The sequence below is a fragment of the Apodemus sylvaticus genome, chromosome 18, assembly GCF_947179515.1.
Source record: "Apodemus sylvaticus chromosome 18, mApoSyl1.1, whole genome shotgun sequence".
Lineage (NCBI taxonomy): Eukaryota > Metazoa > Chordata > Mammalia > Rodentia > Muridae > Apodemus > Apodemus sylvaticus.
Window position 1 is genome coordinate 40,631,771 of NC_067489.1, and position 20,294 is coordinate 40,652,064.

Genomic DNA, 20,294 nt, shown 5'->3' on the forward strand with positions numbered 1-20,294 from the left:
GATTCTGTCATTGTGGGAAATTAACTTGGAAATTAACTTCTGGACTGTATTGTTGGGAGGCAGTTGTGGGAGAGAGGAATGGGTTAGAAACAGGAATCTGTAAGGTATCTTCAAGTAGAATATTTCTTTCTCCGACTGAGACTTAGAATTTGCTCAAGCATTTGGCAAACAATACTTGTGACAAGGAGGTATGCTACTTAACATTCAGGAACTACTTTACTATACAACAGTATCAGAGACAGTTTGCTAGCTCAATTGCCGAGTTTGACATGAAGACACTGCATTTCATTGCCTGGGAATCCACAAGCCACTCCAGCCAGTGAAGCAAGTAAGCTAAGCAAGACTTCACCTATCTTTCCTTTTCTTCAAGCCCAATCCCCAAGTCCCATCTCAAGCTCTATAGCAGGCCAGTTGCTGTCCCTTTCTTCCTCCCCCTATCTCCAGTCCCTCATACAGATTTTCCCTTCCTAAATTCTCTCCCCCTACTCCTTGCTTTGTCCCAGCCTAGAGCCATAGCAGGTGTTTCTTGGGAGCCCAAAAGCTACTCAAGCAAGGGAAGCAAGTAGGATAACTGCACATCTTCATCTCTTGTTCTGTTCTTCCACATCCAATCTCCCAGGCTCATCCCCAGCTCTGTAGCAGACTCCTTGCTATGGCCTCTTCTTACTTTCTGCCTCCATTCCCAGAAAACAAAACAGATCCAGGAGGATCATTCTGCTTTCCTTCCTCCTGTGGATCTCCCCAGACCCACCCTCACTCCTAGTCCATCCCCATTACTAAGTTCTCAATACCTACATACATAGTGTACCCAGAATACTCAGTGTATACTCAATACTATCAGGATCCCAGAAGAAGTTTGGACCAAACACCACATAGCCAGCATACTCTCTTAAGAACCAGAAATAGACACAGAAACCAAGGAGCAAAACCCAGGAAAAATAAATCCAGATATCAGCACTTAGAATTACAATACTCTCAAACTCAGATGCCTAGATGCCAGTGTAAAAACACAATCAGTAACAGTCAGATCAATATGGCACCACAAGAGCCCAACAATCCAACTCAGCAGGCCCTAGGTATTGCTGCACAGGTAAAACACACACACAAACACACACACACACACACACACACACACACACACACACAGCCTTTATGAATATGATTGAGGTCCTTAAAGAGGAATCTAATAAATCTCTTAGAGAAATCTGTTAAACTAAAAACAGTGGAAGGAAATCAATAAAACTGTTCAAGACTGGAAACTGGAAATAGAATTAGTAATAAAAGCTCAGACAGAGGGAAATCTGGAAATGAAAAATTTAGACTCTCAAACAGAAATGTTAGAGGTAAGCCTCACCAACACAATACAAGAAGTTGAAAGGAAAATATCAGGAATTGAAGACAAAAGAGAATAAATGAATATTCAGGTCAAGGAAAAGCTAAAAGAACTCCTGTCCCCGAAATCTGGAAAAGCTGGGACACTATGAAAAGTCCAAATCTAAGAATAATAGAAATAGAGAAAGGAGAAGAAACAAAGGTCAAAAGCCTGTGTTTTCAACAAAACCATAGCAGAAAATATCCTTAACCTAAAAAAGAAAATGCCTATCAAGCTACAAGAAGTATACACAACACAAAATACATTGGATCACAGAAGAAAGTCACTTGGCATATAATAAAACAATATAAGTACAGAACAAAGAAAGAATATTAAAAGCTGCCAAGGCAAAAGACTAAGCAACAAATAAAGGCAAACCTGTAGAATAGCACCTAACTTCTCAATGGAGACTCTAAGAGCCAGAACAGTCTGAACAGATGTTATACAGACTCTAAGAGACCACTGATGCCAGTCCAGACTACTATAGCCAACCAGGAAAACTTTCCATCACAATAGATAGAGAAAATAAGATTTTCCATGACACAAACTTAATTTAAATAATGTATATTTATAAATCCAGCACTACAATGGTGCTAGAAGGAAAGCTTCAACCTAAAGAACTACAGCCAAGAAAACACAAGAAATAAATAATCCTAGACCAGTAAATGAAAAGAGGAGAAACACACACATACACCACCACTACAAAAACAACAGCATAACAGGAATCAACAAATGATACTCATTGATATTGCTCAACATCAATACTCTCAATACCCAAATAAAAAGACACAGAGTGGATGAGAAAACAGAATCCTGCCTTCTGCTGCAGCCAAGAAACACACCTCTATATCAAGGATAAATAACATCTTAAGGTAAATAAAGAGAAAAAGATAGTCCATGCAAATCTACCCAAGAAGGACCTAAGAAGCTGAGGTAAGCATTTTAGTATCTGAAGAAATACAATTCAATCTAAAACTAATCAGAGGGGACCTGGAAGGGTACTACATACTCATCAAAGTAAAAATTCACCAAGAGAACATTGCAATTCTTAATACCTGTACCCCAAACACAGGGCACTCCAATTTGTCAAAGAAACACTACTATAATTAAAATCACATAGTGAGCTGCATATACTGAAGTGGGATATTTCAATACCCCACTCTCCAAGACAGGTCATCCAGACAAAAACTAGAGATATCCTGGAGCTAACTGATATCATAAGCCAATAAATCTAACAGATATTTATAGAACATTTCACTCAAACATAAAAGAACATATCTTCTTCTCAGTACCTCATGGAAAGTTCTCCAAAACTGACCACATACTTGAACACAAAACAAGTCTCAGCATAAAAACGAAAAGAATAATTACTCCCTACATCTTATCTGACCACCACAATTAAAACTGGATATCAGTAACAACAGAAACAGAAAGCTTACAAATTCATAGAAACGAAATGACTCACAACTGAATGAAAAAACAAGTTACAAGAGAAAGAAAAAAAGAAATTAAAGACTTTCTGGAACGGAATGAAAATGAAAACACAACACCTGCAAACTTATTGGACACAATGAAGGCTGTTCTAAGAGGCAAAGTCATAGCACTAAGTGCCTACATTTTATATATATACATAATTATAATATGTATATATATATATATATTTACACACACATATATATATACATATATATATTTGGAGATCTCATACTAATAACAATACTCCTGAAAACCTTTAAAAAAGAATAAGTCCAGCCCAAAAGGAATAAATAGTAAAAAATATTCATACTTAAGGCTAAAATCAATAAAATAGAAATAAACAGAAAAAACAATGCAAAGAATCAGTGAAAGAGTAGGTTCTTTGAAAAAAATAGATAAGATTGGCAAACCGTATCCAACTTAACTAAATTCTAGAGAGATGTCCAAATTAAAAAAATTAGAAAGGAAAAACAGAAAGAACAAATATGGAACAAATCATGGAAATCCAGAGAATTATAAGGGCATACTTTAAAAATCTATACTCCATCAAATTAGAAAGTGTTTTAAAAAATACCTTTCTCAATATATAACATGTACTAAAGTTAAATCAATATCAGGTAAGCAATTTACTAGTTGGTTTCTTTGTTTTTTAAGACATGGTTTCTCTGCCTATGCAGCCCTAGCCAGCCTGGAACTCACTCTGTAGATTAGGCTGGCCTAGTCCTCAAAGATCTCCCTGTCTCTGCCTCACAAATTCTGATATTAGACTGTGCCACCACCACCCAGTTTTAGATAAGCAATTTAATAAGACCTATAACCCTTAGTGAAATAGATGCTATCATTAAAAGTCTCACAACCAAAAATAGCCCAGAACAAAATGGTTTCAACACGGAATTCTACCAGGTTTTAAAAAGAGTTAATCCCAATGCTCCTTAAATTATTCCACAAAATAGAAACATAAAGCACACTGCCCAACTCATTATGTGAGAGTCCACAGTTGACCTGATATCCAAATCACAAAAAGACACAACAAAGAACAAGAATTACAGACAAATTTCCATTATGAACATACATGGAGAAATTCTCCAAAAAAAAAAAAAAACAAAAACAAAAAACTTGCAAACTAAATCAAAGAATTCACCAACATGATTATCAAACATGATCAAGTAAACTTCATCCCAGACATGTAGGGATGGTTCAATGTAGGTAAATTGATAAATATAATCCACCAAATAAGCAAACTGAAAGAAAAAATTATATGATCATTCATTGCTGAAAAAGCCTTTGATAAAATCCAAAAGCCTTTGATAAACGTTTTGGAGAGATAGGGATATAGGGACATACCTAAATATAATAAAGACCATTTATAGCAAGCCTATAGTCCACCAACATCAATTTAAATGGAGAGAAGCTCAAATCAACTCCACTAAAATCAGGAACATGACAAAGTTGTCCATTCTTTCCATACCTTTTCATTATAGCCTTGTCATTTAGCTAGAGCAATAAGAAAACTGAATGAGATCAAGTCTAGGCAAATTGGAAAAGAAGAAGTAAAAGAATCTTTATTTGCAGATGATATGATAGCACATATAACTTAACCCCAAAAGAAATTCCACTGTGAAACTTCTATAGTTGATAAAAGCTTTGAGCAGCATCAGCAGATACAAAATTAACTCACAAATATCAGTAGCCCTCCTACACACAAATGGCAAATGCACTGAAAAAGAAATGAAGGAAACAACACTTTATGACAACAGACTGAAATAATATAAATGTCTTGAAGTCTAAGCAAGCAAGCAAAAAACTCATAAGACAAAATCTTTAAGACATGTTAGAAAGAAATCACAAAAGATATCAGAAGACAGAAAAATCTCTTATGCTTATGGATTGCTAAGATTTATATAGTAAAATGGCCACCCTACCCAACATAATTCTTCACAGATCTTGAAAGGACAATGTTCAGCTTCAGATGGAAACACACACATACACACACAAACATGGATAGCTAAAATAATCCTGAACAATAAAAGAACTGTTGGAGGTACTACAATTTCCAATTTCAAACTATAGTACAAAGCTATAGTAATAAAAGCATTATGGTATGGGTACAACAACAGACACGCTGATCCATAAAATTGGATTGAAATCCCAGATATAAACTCATACACCTATGGACACGTGGTTTTTGATAAAGCATCCAGAAATACACACTGGTAAAAAAAAAAAGGATCTCCAACAAATGGTGCTGGTAAAGTAGACGGCTACATGCAAAGGAACACAAGTAGATCCATACTGATTGTTCTGTACAAAGCTCAATTCCAAATAGATCAAAACCCTCAATATAAAATCATATACACTGAACCTGATAGAATAGAAAGAGGGGGGTAGCCTTAAACTCATTGGCATAAGAAAAGACTTTCTGAATAGAATACAGATAGCACTGACAGTAAGATCAAGAATTAATAAATAGAACTGAAAAGTTAATGCACAAAAAAAGGACACCATCATTTGGACAAAGTGCCACCCTCAAAATGGAAAACAATTTTTACCAACTACACAACCTAAGGAAAGCTAATACCCAAAATATATAAAGAACTCAGGAGATTTAAATCAAGAAAACAACCCAATTAAATCATGAGGTACAGATCTAAACAGAGAATTCTCACTAGAGAAAAGTCAAATGGCTGAGAAACATTTAAAGAAATGTTCAACATCCTTAGCCATCAGGGAAATGCAAATCAAAACTACTTTGAGATTTCATCTTGCACCAGCCAGAATGGCTAAGAACAATAAAAACAAGTGATAGATAGCTCATCCTGGTGAGGATTTTGAGTACTGGATCACTCATTCATTGCTAATGGGGGGTGCAGATTTGAATAACAACTATAGAAATCATTGTGGGAATTCCTCAGGAAAATGAAATCACTCTATATCAAGATCCAGTTACCCTGTTTTGAGGCATTTACCCAAAGGACACTTCATCCTACCACAGAGATACTTCCTCAACCATGTTTGTTGCTGCGTTCATAACAGCCAGAAACTGGAAACAACCTAGATGGTCCTGAATGGAAGAATGGGAACATCTACAGGATAGAGTATTACTCAGTCTTTGAGAAAAATTAAAATCAGCCGGGCGGTGGTGGTGCACGCCTGTAATCCCAGCACTCTGGGAGGCAGAGGCAGGTGGATTTCTGAGTTCGAGGCCAGCCTGATCTACAGAGTGAGTTCCAGGACAGGCAGGGCTATACAGAAAAACCCAGTCTCAACCGCCCCCCCAAAAAAAAAAATCCAAAAAAAAAAAAAAAAAGAAAAAAAGAAAAGAAAAGAAAAAAGAAAAAGAAAAAGAAAAAAGAAAAAAAAGAAAAATGAAAATCATGAAATTTGCAGGTAAATGGATGGAACATGAAAAGCAAATCAACTTGAGTGATGTTATCCTAGACCAGGAGAAAGAAATATGGTGTATATTGGCTTATATGTGGATATTAGTTGTCAAGTCAATGATAATCAAGCTACACTCCATAGAAACACTGTGGGTAGGTTTAGAGTAAGGGGCTAGAGGTACAGATTATTCTTGTTATGAAAGAGAAGTAGAATATATAGTTGTGATGGTTTGTACATACTTGGCCCAGGGAGTACCGCTATATGGAGGTGTGGCCTTGTGGGAGTGAGTGTGTCACTGTTGGTTCGGGCTTTAATACAGTAGTCCTAGCTGCCTGGAAGCCAGTGTTTTGCTAGCTGCCTTCAGATGAAGATGTAGAACTCTCAGCTCCTCCTGTACCTTGCCTGACTGATTGCTGCCATGATAATGGACTGAACCTCTGAACTTGTAGGCCAACCCCAATTAAATGCTGACCTTCTAAGAGTTGCTTTGGTCATGGTGTCTGCTCACAGCAGTAAAACCCTAAGACAATGGTCATGAATGGGGAGGATAGAATGGGAGGATCAGGTGGGGAGTGGGAAAAGAGAGGGAGACAAGGGAGGATGGGAAGAGAGAACTCAAATTAAGGGCTATTTGAAGGGTAGTACAGAAACCTAATGCATACAGAAGCTTCCTAAAATATATACATATATGATGGTGATTTAACTGCAATTAACAAAAATAAAAATTTTAAAAAATGGGTAAGACAGAGCCCCATCTGGCTGTCTCTTGTCACCAAATGAAGCTTTTAGTCCCAGGATTGGATTACATCTAATTGCGTGGTTGAACAAAAGAATCCCATGGGGATCCCCAAACAAACCAGGCTGCTTCCAAGTCTATTGGTGGCACTCCACAAAGAAGCAGCAAGGCTCCATTGCTCAAGACAACACCTATACCTCGCATTGAACATGGAGAAGTTGAGCCAGTGCTTATATAGAACATTCACACCTATTTGCTCGTGTCTTTGGTATAGGAAGGTATTCTGCACAAACCCAGGAGAGTAATGGAAAGATCAAGCCAGCCACAACCCCTTCCATATACAATGGTGTCCTGCCTGCAAGAAGTACTGGTGCAATGGTGGCCAAAGCTTGTGGGAGTAACCAACAGACACCTGATTTGACTTAGAAACCCACTCCACGAAATGGAACCCACATTCAGTACTGCTTGGGTAGCCAAGAAGTTGAGACTAGATAGCCCAGAGACCTAAAGTAAAACCAAATACTACTGTTCTTAAAGAAGAAGAAAGAGAAGGAGGAGGAGAGGGGACAGAGGAGAAGGGAGAAAAAGAAAACCCACAACCAACAAAAACAGCAATAAACTGATTCTTAATGTTATTCTGCTAATATTCTGCTTTATTCATAGATCAGTGCCTTGTTCAGCCATCATCAGTAAAATGCTCTTCTGCAGCAGATGAAAATACAGAGACCCACAGCCAGAAGTTATGTAGAGAATGAGAGACCCGGAACCATATGAATTCACAGAGGTAGCATGCACAAGGCACAGCTTCGTACTTCCTCCGCAGCATAACTACTATGATTTCCAGTTGAGTGTTTTTGTGGGATTCCTGGGTTTACAAACAAGTGGGTTTCTGAATCTTAGGCCATCTCTTGAGCTTCTTTGTGCCCCCAAAGCGTTATTTTTGTTGTTGTTGTTGTTGTTTTAGTTTACTTTATTTTATTAATATCCCTTAGAAGCCTGCTTGTTAATTAGTGAGAAACAGAGAGGAAATGGATGTGAATGGGAGGGTAGGAGAGGTGGAACTGGAGTAATAGAGGAAGGGCAAACTATAATCAGAACGTTATGCCCAGATCCCAAGGTCCCTACAGACCACCAGGAGTCCAACTTGGATGCAAAAGTGAAGAGTCTTTATTCAAGCTCTAGCTCAGACCCTCCAAATTCTGTAGTGCTGTGCATGGTGTGGAAGGTGCTAGCTGGTACAAGCCTTGTCTAATATGGTTCATGGCAAGGTCAAAGAGGTCAAGGTCAAAGGTCAAGTTCCATCTTGGTAGTTACATGATTGACTGACATTTGTTTGGTGCGCTTCTAATGGCTAGTGATGATTTCAGCTTGGTATGAACAATGGCTATTAGCTTAATCAGTCTACTTTAAGTCAATAGGTATTTTCCCCTTAAGAACTGATTGGTTGTTGCTATGGGTCAAGTGGCTATATGCTCCAGGGAATTGTGATTGTTACCAGAATGACATGGTTCCTAGAACAAGTTAGGGGTTTTCCGGTAGCTGAGTTCATTCAGAGGGCAAGTTAATCATAAAATGGAGTCTGAAAGCAAAATGGGGTCTGTAATGTTAAGCTGGGCCCTTCACTGATATATTATGTGAGAGGGGGAAGTCTGTTTTCAATAAATGGAAACACAGATCCTCTGCACCTTATCTCAGTGTGGTGGTGGCACATGCCTTTAATTCCAGCACTCAAGATGCAGAGGCAGGCAGATCTCTATGAGTTTGAGGTTAGCCTTGTCTACATAGGAAGTTCTAGGTCTGAAAATGCCACATAGATCCTGTCAAAACACAAAACAAATCGACCCACCCAAATAAACAAACAAACAAAATCTTTTCTTGGGAATATAATAGGGACAGAATGATTTTTAAGTTTTAGAAGCTGAAAAATCTAAGTTGAGGCTGATGTACTTATAGAAAGTGTGCATTTGTTCAGGCTAGTTTAGGGCAGCAGATAAGGGTGGAGTTTTGTTTTGTTTTCAGACAGACTTTCACTCTGTACCCTAAATTGGCCTTAACATTGCCTATACCAGGCTCCTATGTGCTGAGATTATAGGTGTGCCCCACCACACCCGAACTCTGTCCTCTTTCATGATCTTGGACATCCCGTTTCCAACAAATAATCAGTAGCTCCCATCTAATGAATACCTGATTAAACCCAACCAATACCTGGTTATGTCTCACTATCCACCATTCTTATGATCTCAGTATTTTCTGTCTTGTGCTCTTTGCACCCTGGCAAACCTTGACCTTTATCACAGTCCCGACAGCTAACTAGCATTGATAAAATCATTATCACTGTGTCCCCCTTTCTAACACTCGCTTTACCATTTTGACAAAAATGCAAAAGAAAACAAAAAAAAAATCCTTCTTCACTAGTGAGTTTGCCAGGCACTCAGGCAGAGAGAGCACAGCCCCCTCACCCCTAAGCTGAGTGGTATAAAATTCAGACAAGGAATTAAGGATGTTAAAGAAAAGCCTTTGTTCACACTACTTAGGTATAATATCCAGGCTAATCTAATGTTAGATTTACCTTGTGGGAATTTGAGAGAAGACAGAAGATTTTGTTGTTGTTTGTCTCCTGACCACCTTTGCTTGTTTTTTGTTTTGTTTTGTTTTTTGTGCAGTGAGGACAGTTAAAGAATAATACTGATTTTTTTTTCATTTTCAGTAGCCCTGACCTTCATAAATCACCCCAGCTACTTTCAGTTCTGTGAGACTAACACCAAGATGTACAAAATGAGAAAAGAACTTTTTTTAAAAAAAAAAAATCTATTCAAATTGATTGTTGCTGACATAACACCAGGTAGTTAAACAGATTTGTGAAACTGAATTTCCCCCAAATCCAGGAGTTTTGACAATCCCTTCTAACAATGTGGCCAGTTGCCTTTCCACAAGTGTGCTTCAGGGTCCTGAGGCCTGCTGCAGTAATCAGCTGGCTTTGGGCATCAAGTGTAGCGCTTGGAAAATCCACATAGCAAATTCAAGGCCAGCCTGGGCCATTTGAGACCTGCCTCAAACTCAAGACCAGCCTGAACTACAGGAGACCTGTCTTAAAACAAACAAACAAAGTAGAAGCAAAATCAATGTGGCAAGTCTAGATGAGCACCCACTGACGTCAAAGGCAACTGTCATGGCGATTCTTGGTTGTAGACCTGACTGCACCTCAAATTTATTGATCTACACCCTCTGCGGGAAGCTTACATAATATGGAAGAAGAAAGCTCTTACCTTTGCCTGCCTGCTCTCACCTTGCTAGCAAGTCCATTCCTTTACTGGCATTAGTGCCTACTTCTTTAGAATTCCAAGCTATACTCAAGAGTAGGTGAAACTTTCAGCCTCCTGGACTGAGCAACTACTGGATTCTTAGATCTTCCATTCATAGACAGTCAGTGCTGGATTACATGGGCCAAACCTGAAAGTCATGCAAATAAATCCCCTTTTTACTTATAGAGGGTTTCGTTCTATAAGTTTTGTTACTCTAGAGCAGCAGTTCTCAACCTGTGAGTCTGGACTCTTTTTAGGAGGTGGGGGGAAGGGGGCCAAATGACCCTTTCACAGGTGTCACCTAAGACGATCAGAAAACACAGATATTCAGAATGGCTAAGATAAAAAACACAGGTGGCAGCAGATGCTGGCAAAGATGTGGAGAAAGAGGAACACTCCTCCATTGCTGGTGGGACTGCAAGCTGGTAAAAAAAACACTTTGGAAATCAATTGTGTGGTTCCTCAAAAAACTGGAAATAGTTCTATCTGAAGACCCAGTTATACCACTACTGGGCATATACCCAGAAGATGCTCCAACATATAACAAGGACACATGCTCCACTATGCTAATAGCTGCATTATTTATAATAGCCAAAAGCTGGAAACAATCCAGATGTTCCTCAACAGAGGAATGGATGCAGTAAATGTGGTACATTTTACACAATGGAGTACTACTCAGCTATTAAAGCAATGAATTCATGAAATTTTTAGGCAAATGGATGGAACTAGAAAATAACATCCTGAATGAGGGAACTCAGTCACAAAAGAATACACATGGTATGTACTTACTGATAGATATTAACCCCAAAGCTCAGAATACCCACAATACAATTCACAGACCACATAAAGCTCAAGAAGAAGAAAGACCAAAGTGTGGATGCTTCAATTCTACATAGAAAGGGGAACAAAATAATCACAGGAAGTAGAGGGAAGGAGGGGTCTGGGAGGGAGAGAGGCAGGGGAGTGTAAAAAAGGGGGCAGGATCAGGCATGGGAAGGGACAGGAGAGAAGTACAGAGGGTTAGGAAATTGAATAGAAATATGTAGTGGGGATAGGGAACTGGGGGTAGCCACTAGAAAGTCCCACACTCTAGGGAAGCTTACATACCCAACAGTGGTGAGATCCTACCTGAAGAGACCACCTCTAGTAGATAGATATAGCCTCCAGTAGAGGAATGAGGCCATCCATCCACCTCAAAATCTTTAACCCAGAATTACTCCTGTCTAAAGGAAACACGGGGACAAAAACAATGGAACAGAGACTGAAGGAAAGGCCATCCAGAGACTGCCCCACCTAGGGATTTATCCCATCTTCGGACACCAAACCCTGACACTATTGCTGATGCCTAAAAGTACTTGTTGACAGGAGCCTGGTGTTGCTGTCCCCTGAGAGGGTCTACCTGACCAATACAGATGCAGATATTCACAGCCAACCATCAGACTGAGCCCTGGGTCTCCAATAGAAGAGCTGGAGGAAGAACTGAAGGAGCTGAAAGGTATTGCAACCCTATAGAAAGAACAATATCGACTAACCCGACCCCTCTGAGCTCCCAGGGACTAAACCAACCAGAGTATACATGGAGGGACCCATGGCTCCAGCTACATATGTAGCAGAGGATGCCCTTATGTAATATCAGATGCCCCATGGTAGGGGATGCCAGAGGCAGGAGTGAGTGGGAGGAGGAGCACACTCTTAGAGGCATAGGGGAGGGGGAGAGAAGAAATAGGAAGGGTTGTTGTGGAGGGGTAACCAGGAAGAGGGATATCATTTGAGACATAAACAAGTGAAATGATTAATAAAAAAAAAGAAACACAGATATTTACATTACAATTCATAATAGTAGCAAAACTACAATTGTGAAGTAGTAATGAAAATGATTTTATGACTAGTGGGTCACCACAACCTGAGAAACTATGTTAGGAAGGTTCAGAATCACTGTTCTGGAGAACCCTGACTAGTAGAGAAAATAGTATACCGCTCTGGTCAGCCATAGATTCTGTTCTTTTAAAAATTCATTTATTAGCCAGAGTGGTGGCACACACCTTTAATACCAGCCCTTGGGAGGCAGAGGCAGGTAGATTTCTGAGTTCGAGGCCAGCCTGATCTGCAGAGTGAGTTCCAGGAAAGACAGGGCTATACAGAGAAAACTTGTCTCGAAAAAGAACAAAAAAGTTCATTTATTATTATTGTGTATGCATGGCATGAATATGTGTGTGTGTGTGCACATCATGTACACATATGGAGGTCAGAGGAGAACTCTAATGTTGGTTCTCTATTTGAAACTTTATGTGGGCTCTGGGGAACACAGTCTGAGGTGTTTATTCTTCAATGCCAACCTTTTAAAGGGCACAGCTTGATCTTCTGTGTGTGTGTGTGTGTGTGTGTGTGTGTGTGTGTATGTATACAGCTTGAAGTTCTGTATGAACCTCTTATAGAAAAGAAACAACAAACAGATATGAAGGAAGTTAATGAAATCTAAATACCTGCTTCTTTTTTTCCAGATTAATTTGTTTATGAAGATTTCAGCTGGTTGTTCTTGGAGACAGAGGTAAGTGGACCTCTGAATTCAAGACCAGATTTGTCTACACAGCTACACAGCAAGGTCCAAAACAGAACCATGGCTATACAGTGAGAACTTATTCCAAAAAGCAAGAGAGGAGCTATGTGCACACATGTGCAGGTGACTTTGGAGGCCACAAAAGGGCACCAGTTCCCTTGAGCTGGGTAATGGGCAGCGGTCAGCAGCCTAACTTGAAATACAGTGAACTCAACGTTGGCCCTTTGCAAAAGCTAAGTACTGATTGATCTTTCTTGTTCCTGCTTCTAACGAACAAGACAAACTTAAAGAAAATGAGGCAAATAGAAGCCAGTCCTTCCTTTCAGGGCATGGGGCACCTGAAAGTTTCAGCATTATGGAAACTGAGGCAGGAGGATTGCCAGAAGTTTAAGCTCAGCTTTCTATATGTGGCAAAAGGCTGTCTCAAAAACTAGCAAACACCCTTGTTCTGGAAAGACTCAGTGAAGCAGTATTCGGTAAAACCAGAACGGGGAAGTGGGAAGGGGTGGGTGGGAGGACAGGGGGAGAGAAGGGAGCTTACGGGACTTTCGGGGAGTGGGGGTCTAGAAAAGGGGAAATCATTTGAGATGTAAATAAAAAATATATAGAATAAAAAAAAAACTAGCAAACAATGCCCCCAAAAAGGGGGAGTCAAAAATCTCACACGTTTGTTGCCCCAAGGTTTAGAAGAGAAGAGATTAGGTATATTTTTTAAAAAAAAGAAAATCCTGTCCAGGCTAAAAGAATAGAAAAAAAGGGAAGGTGGTTTATCTGAGAAAGGCGGGAGAATTCAGTTTAGGGAGAGGGTGCAGAGAATCTCTGGAGATACGAGAGCGAGTGTGCTAGTCGCCCAGGGCTAAATCTTATCTGGAAGATCAGAGACCCAGGTAGAAGGATTTGCTGGTTGTCATGTCAACCACTTTAAAAATAAAATTAAATTTAAAAACCTCTCTCCTTTGCTTAGCCAGGATTGGCATATGACATAATCCCTGCCAAAGACAGGACTGTAAGATTAGGAACCTAGACAGATTTTTTCCTCTTCACTGGGCCCAGACCTACAGTACCTGGAATTGTCCCTTCTGGGACAAAGTCCTTAGGCTGGCTCTTATCTTAGCACAAAGCAGTGACCCTTCCCGGAGGCAAACCTTCTGGAGGCCCACGGCAGAGTGAGTCAGTCCTCTCTAGTAAGAAAGCATTTAGCAGTTAAAGATAAGAGGTTGAAGCTAAGAAGAAAGTGTGACTGACAGACCCCAAGAATTAGTTTCATGCCCTGCATTCCCATAAATGGTCACTACATTTTAAAAGTACCTTTCTGTTTTGTTACATAATTTTTTTAATTTATTTTTAATTACCTTAGAATGTTGCAGGTTTCTTTAAGGGGTTAAAAATATATTAACATTAAAAAAATATGTTTTAATTGCCCCCCTTCCTCTTCCTCCATCTCCCTGAGTACTCCCCAATTAAATGCTTCTGCCTTGATGTTCCCATTTCCTCTTTCAGACACCCCCAATTGCTCACCCTCTCTCTTTCTCTCTCTCTCTCTCTCTCTCTCTCTCTCTCTCTCTCTCTCTCTCTCTCTCTCTCTCTCTTTCACACACACACACACATACTTAAAATTATTGTTTCCCTATTTTGGACTCCCTTCTGGTTTACTGGCCCCATACACAATCACCCCAGCGTAAATATAAGTAACATTTAGAAGTCTGCCCGGGCAGTGGTGGTGCATGCCTTTAATCCCAGCGCTTGGGAGGCAGAGGCAGGCAGATATCTGAGTTCGAGGCCAGCCTGGTCTACAGAGTGAGTTCCAGGACAGCCAGGGCTACACAGAAAAACCCTGTCTCGAAAAAAACAAATCCAAAAAAAAAAAAAAAGAAGTTAGGGTCTTGGGCTGCAGAGATGGCTTAGCGGTTGAGAGCACTGACTGCTCTTCCAGAGGTCCTGAGTTCAAATCCAAGCAACCACATGGTGGTTCGAAACCATCTCTAAAAGGATCCAATGGCCTCTTCTGGTGTGTCTGAAGACAGCAACAGCCCAAGTGTACTTATATACATAAAATAAAAATAACAAATCTTTAAAAAATAATAAGAAGTTAGGGTCTGTGTCTGAGAGATCTTTCTAAGCCTGGATCACCTCAATATAATCCTTTTCATTTTACATATATATATTTATGGAAAATATATATTTATGTATATATATTTATGGTTATACACACACACACACACACACACACACATATATATATATATATATATATCGGGGTCTGTCAGTCACGATATATATCCCCAGACAGGAGCTAGCTATGTAGCTTTGGCTGTCCTGAAACTTGCAAGTAGGCACAGCAAGAAACATTGACCACAGCTCATCTCTGTGAAAAGATCAGGTTTTACTGCAAGCTGATGAGCTCTACTCCCGGGACAGTAGAAGATAGTGCTGGCTCCGAAAACGGATTGGGTTTCATAGAGTAAAAGAAATGGGCGTCGCAGACACGGAAACCCAGACTGTCAGAGCCCGGAAGTGCTGGGAATTGGGACCGGATAGCTAAAGTGCCGGCCATGTGCAGGCTGCTGTGGTAGGGAGCCAGCCCCTAGTCATGAAGGGCTTCTGAGAAACGCCTTTGGTGTGTTTCCTGGCATAATCAAGCTCAGGTGGGACCCAATCCACCATCCTAAAAGACTGCCATCAGCAGCCTTCTTTAAGACCCAACAGAACTCATGAATGAGGCTGCCCTCCATGATGGTGAGATCATCTGGCCTCTGCCTCCTGAACGCTGGGATTAAAGGCTTGTGCGGGTTTGTCGTCCCCTCCTCCTCCTCCTCCTCCTCCTCCTCCTCCTCCTCCTCCTCCTCCTCCTCCTCCTCCTCCTTCTCCTTCTCTTCCTTCTCCTCCTCTCCTTCTTCCTCCTGCTGCAGTCCTGGAACTTGATTTATAAGTCAGGCTGATCTCAAACTCAACTCATGGACATCCTCCTGCCTCTGCTTCCCCCCTCCCACCACTCTAGGACTAAAGGCGTGCAATTCCATGCCCGGCTTTTTTTTTTTTTTCCAATTGCTTGATAAAATTCCCGGATGAATGAGTAAGCAGTGTTTTATCTGTTTTCAGAATCTCGTTCTGTGCCTAGAAGCAAGCTTGGAACACTCCTCTTATCCTTGGCCCACCTCAAATTTACAGCAATCCTCCTGCCTCAGCCTTTCCACTTCTGAGAATACCAGAGATGTGTTATACAATCACTCAGGGACTGAGATTCACACCCAAGGTCGGTGCTTTACAGAATTTTCAGACAACTGTTTAGAAATGTAAATTAACCCACCCAAACTGGGCTCAGCTGAATCCAGAATCCGGGAGGCGGGGCCAGGATTTACAAAGACCTGAAACCACACAGCTCTTGACCAATACCGAGTCAAAGGCGGGCCTATCTGCCTTTGTCTGAGACCCGAGGCTTCTAACTGACCTTCGTACCAAAGTCTCGGGACTCCTCTGTGGCTGTGGTTTTCCCGGAAGGAAAACCTTAAGATTTCTGGAAAGGAAGGTGAGTTTTCCCCGCTTTGCATCTTCATGTTCATAATCATATGTTTGTTTGTTTGTTTGTTTTTACAATTACTACGCTTTTTAAAACATATTTATTTTGTGTGCACTTGTGTGGGCGTGGGGGTTGCGGGGAGACCCGGCTTGCAGGCCTGGCTTGTGGAAGTGGTCATTTTGGTTCTCTTCTCCCAACCGGAAGGCCTGAGTATCAGATTCAGCCTTCACACACTGAACCATCAAGGCGGCCCCACTTTTTATTTTTAAAAAAATTAGTTGATTTATGTATGGGAGCTCTGTTCTGCAAGCATACCTGGTGTCCTCGGAGCTAGAGGAGGGTGTTGGATCCACCTAGAACTGGAGCCGCAGATGGCTGGGTCGACTTGGGTGGGACACCGTTAGCCCGGACTGGGTACCCAAGGACATTTCTGCGCCACCATTAAAAAGACTTTTAATGAGACATGGTCTCGTTTTGGACTGCTGTCAGCTTTTGAACTCACCGCGGCCTTGTTTCTTAGCTTTCCGCGTGCTGGAATTATAAAGTAGGTGCTAGCTATCCTACCTGGTCAAATTCAACAGCTTAATTTTGGTATCCTTGGAAATGGAGGTAATGGCGCATGGATGAGAGACGTGGGGGTGGGCAGTAAAAGGATAAAGGTACAGGAGAGAAAGGCAGGACACAAGGAAAATGATGCATTCGGGGAAAGCAAACCCAGGGAGGCAGGAATTTCTCCGGGTTTGTTTTTTGAGACAGGATTTCTCTGTGCATCCCTGACTGTTCTCAACCCTCTCTGTAGATCAGGCTGACCTCAAACTCGAAGAGATCTGCCTGCCTCTGCCTCCGGAATGCTAGGATTAAAGACACGCACAATCTGGCCTGAATTTCTTGTGTGTGTTTTTTTTTGTTTTTTTTTTTTAATCAGTATTTGACCTGTCCTTTTGATTTGCTTTAACCTTTTGCTGAGTAGTAGAAGTCTTCCCCACCAAAACAAAACATGAACAAAAAAAGAAACAAACTATAACAAAAATACTGTTTTTTTCTTTTTAATTTTCTATATTCTTTGATTTTTAAGGATAGATGTGATGTCACACTGAATCCAAGTACTGGTGAGACAGGCAGGAGGATCTTTTGAGTTCCAAGCTTGGTCTTCATAGCAAGTTCCAGGGCATAGAGAAACCCTCTCTCACAAAAAAATATATATACCATCCTTTTTTGTTGTTTTGTTTTGTTTTGTTGTTTTTCAAGACAGGGTTTCCTTGTATAGCCCTGGCTATCCTAGAACTCAACTCTGAAGACCAGGCTGGCCTCAAACTCAGAAATCTGCCTGCCTCTTCCTCCCAAGTGCTGAGATTAAAGGCGTGTGCCACCACTGCCCAGAATCTACCATCTTTACAAGTAGGGGATCTCATATAGCTCTCCTGCAGAGATCCGCCTGTTCCTGCCTCCCTTGTTCTAGGATTAAAGAAAGATACCATCGCATGTCTTTATTATTGTTGACATATTTGAGTATCTAATATGCCATATATGGATATCTATGGAACTTGATTCTTTGTGGAGAATGACCCACAATAAAACTTTTTCAGGATGTGGAATCAAACCCCAAAACTAATGCATAATGGGAAGAAGTAACGGGAGACTGAGCTATAGCTTCAGTTCCCTGTCCTAGTCTTGAAACATTACAGATCTGAAAATTCTGCCTGGCACCTTTAATCCCAGCACTAAGGAGGCAAAGGCAGGTAGATCTCTGTGATTCCAGGCCACCCTAGTCTACAAAGAGAATTCTAGGATAGCTAAGAACCAAAAAGAAAAGAAAAAAATGGAGCGTGGGGTGCATTTGGAGCCAAAGACAGAAGACTAAGACCCTAAACCAGTCAATCTGGGTGCTATCGGCTAATAGGATCTTAAAAGCCCAGAGGAAGGTCAGAACCTGCTACTGTGGCAGAAGGAACTAGGGAACCTGAGTGTCTAAGTCACTGGGCACGCTGACTATCTCAGGAAAGCCAGGCCATGGAAACTCTCCAGGAGCCCAGAGGCCTACACAGAGGAAATAATGTGACCAGAGGAAAGGAATTTGCAGCGCCCATGGGTACTTGTCGTAGGTTTTGTTTCTCCAGCCTGGGTTTTAGTACACTTGCAGGGCTGACCTTGAACACTGTGTACCACAGGCTGGTCTCAAACTGGTGGAGATCCTCCTGCCTCCACCTCCTATGCTGAGAGTGCAAGCATGACCTTCTACTTCACAGAGGCTATTGTTAAGTAGATGAATAAACAGAAAAATGGATAAGAAAACAGAATATAGGCTTTTTTTTTTCATTTGAAGATAAAATAATAATAAAAAATACTTGGTGATAGTATTTCTTATCCAGCCAGTGGGCAACAACTCAAACTTTGACACCTTCCTTATACATTGCTTTGGAACTCATGTTTGTGTAGCCCTTGTGGCTATACAAACCGCAACTCTTGTGTCTTACAGTGTTACTAAAATCATAAATGAAGCATCAGCAACCCCTTTTGAGAGAATATATTCTCCAGGGCCAAAATCCCCAATGATTAATGACAGGATTTTGTGTGGCCCAGGGTGGATTAAACTCCTGATCCTCCTGCCTCAGTTTCCTAAACGCCGAGGTTGCAGGCTTTAGTCACCTTTTTCCCGTTTTAGACTAGTGTATGTATGGTTTCTCTGTTTTGCAAAGTTTTTCCACTTAGGGCTTGTCAAAACAGTTGTTTCCAGCATGTGCTTGGCATTTGGTCTTTAGTAATATGTGGTTTGGGTTGTTTGTTTGAACTCTGACCTCACACGGGAAGTAAATTGGGAAAGTGGGAGACTGTTATAATAGAACTTCCCAGTCAGTGTTTCTTTTCCTCTAATCTTGTCCGCTGGTTTTTTTAATGGCCTGCTTGCATTAATTTCTATTTACTTACTTATAGGTACCGGCGTTTAAGTCCCAGGCCTCATGCATGCTAGACAGATATTCTACCAGTGCGTCACCCCCCTCACCTTCTTTTCCTTTCTTTCTTTTTGTTTTTGTTTTTGTTTGTTTGTTCATTTTGTTTTGTTTTTGCCTTTTTGATAGAAACCTCACACAGGTAGACCTTGGACTCATCTTGTGACCCAGGTAAGCCTCAATTTATCATCCTGGCCTGGCCTCTCAAATAGCTTAAATCCTGTGCTCCTTGGCCAGGCTGTTCTGTCATTTGAATCCTTCTTTTCTCCATACCTGGTTATGAAACAGCATACGTTAGTCATTTGGAAAAGGCCTCTCAAGTTTGTAGTCCTCCAAACAGTGACATTTCAAATTCCCACCACGCCAGTCCCAAATTCGCAGGGATGGACCACCAACCCAGCTTCAGGTTAAAATAAAACAAACAAAAAACCAAACAAAAAACCAAAATACCTGTTACTCAGGTGTGATGGTATAGGCTGGTAATCCCAGCACTTGGCAAGTTAGAAGAAAGATGGCCAAAAGTTTGAGCTGAGGCACAGCCAGATTCAGGCAAACCTGGGCTACAGAGTGAGACCTTGTCTCAAAACAAACGTACAAGTAAAAATACTATTAACAAATAATATCTCACAAAATAAAATAAAATCAAGTAAAATAAAAATGACAATACTGGTGCATACCTGTAATCCAGGCACTTAGAAAATGAAGGTAGGCTGGGCGGTAGTTGTGCACGCCTTAAATCCCAGCACTTGGGAGGCAGAGGCAGAGGGATTTCTGAGGCCAGCCTGGTCTACAGAGTGAGTTCCAGGACAGCCAGGGCTACACAGAGAAACCCTGTCTCAAAAAAAAAACCAAATCCAAAAAAAAAAAGATTGCTGGGTATGGGTGTCCCATCTCAAGCGGGACTGAAGGAAGAGTCCACTGGGATATTTACATTTTGCTTTCTGTTGACTTATAGAGAAATGCACCCCTCTACTGTTAAAGTTAATCTTTAAAGCTAAGTTATCT